Consider the following 1,574-nt stretch of genomic DNA (forward strand, 5'->3'; position numbering starts at 1 on the left):
ATGAAACCCTGGGTTCATTTCCACACTATCACATGAACAGAAAAAGCCAGAAGAGGTGCTGTCACTCAAGCACCAAAAAACAATTAGAAAGTTCTCACTGCAACTATAGAAGGCCAGGATTTCAAATATCTCATGACAGAGCAAACCGAGGGTCTAAAGCTGATGGGTGCCATCTAACCTGACTTAGCCAGTGGTCAACTGCTGCAAACCAACTCCATTTAGCCAGACATTGCTGGATCCCCTTTAGCTGCTGGGGGATGAGATCTGACACTGGTGGGTTGAAAACTCAGCCCTGGTAGGAAGTCTGAGAGACTCTGAGCTGTGGCTCAAATTGGTAGAGCTCTAGCTTTGAGGAAAAGGTCTTAGGACAGTACCCCCAACCTATGAGTGCAATCCCTGAAGCTGACGACCCTACCCCCCATTAACCACACCTCTAAATGGTTAGATGTGAACTTGTGTGATTTGTGATGGGTTTCTGAAAGAATGATGATACTAATGAAAGCATCCGAATTCTAATGACAGCTTATGAGATACAGCTATGTGATGAGTCCTTCCTGGGGTGCTGGTTGCTAAGTCCTTCACGGGTTGCTGTGTGCTGAGTCCTTTACAAGGTGCTATGTACTGAGCCCTTCACATGGTGTATTCTTTCATCTGGTCCTTGTTAGAGCTCCACAAGTAAGATGATTGTGCTGATGAGAAAGTTGAAGCTCAGATATATCCCCAAGGCAGGGCCAAATTTATGTATGTACTGAATTCTAGTGACTTGTCTCCTGCAGACAATTGTTTTGGTTTAGTTTTCTCCATCATGAACCTAGGTGCTGAGTTTCATCTTGGGCTCATGGCTAGCGCTCTACCACACGGAGCCAAGGAACCCCTTGGAGCAAAGTGTCTCGGCTTAGGTGTCTTTAAGCTGAGGTCTGTCATCCTGTCTGCTCAGCAAGCTGAGGATCTGGGTTCCAAACTATCCCAGACACTATTGTCTCCTATTCACCACTTAGAAACTTGATGTGGAAGCTGGGCACCGGTGACTCATGCCTGTCATCCTAGCTACTCAGGAGCCTGAGAGCTGAGGATCACAATCCAAAGCAAGCCTGGGCAGGAGATTCCTTGAGCTGCTTATCTCCAATGAATCACCAGAAAGCCTGAAAGAGTGCTGGAGTTCAAGTGGTAGAGCGCCAGACTTGAGCTGAAAAGCTCAGAGACAGCACCCAGGCCCAGACTTCAACTCCTCCAACTTATAAGAAAAGAAAGAAAGAAACCGGAAGTGGAGTGCTGGGAACGTGTCTTAGGGGTAGATTGCTTTGCATGTATGAAAACCTGGGTTTGCATCCTCAGTACCACATCCCTAGAAAAAAATCCTGAAGTGGTTCTGTGGCACAAGTGGTAGAATGCTATCCTTGTACAGGAGAAACTCAGGTACAGTACTCAGGTCCTGAGTTCAAGCTCCACGACTGGTGTATGCACACACACACACACACACACACACACACACACACACAGAGAGAGAGAGAGAGAGAGAGAGAGAGAGAGAGAGAGAGAGAGAGAGAGAGAGAGAGAGAGAGAGAGAACAGAAG

This window comes from Dipodomys spectabilis, unplaced genomic scaffold (assembly GCF_019054845.1).
Source record: "Dipodomys spectabilis isolate Male_0828 unplaced genomic scaffold, ASM1905484v1 ptg000575l, whole genome shotgun sequence".
Taxonomy (NCBI): domain Eukaryota; kingdom Metazoa; phylum Chordata; class Mammalia; order Rodentia; family Heteromyidae; genus Dipodomys; species Dipodomys spectabilis.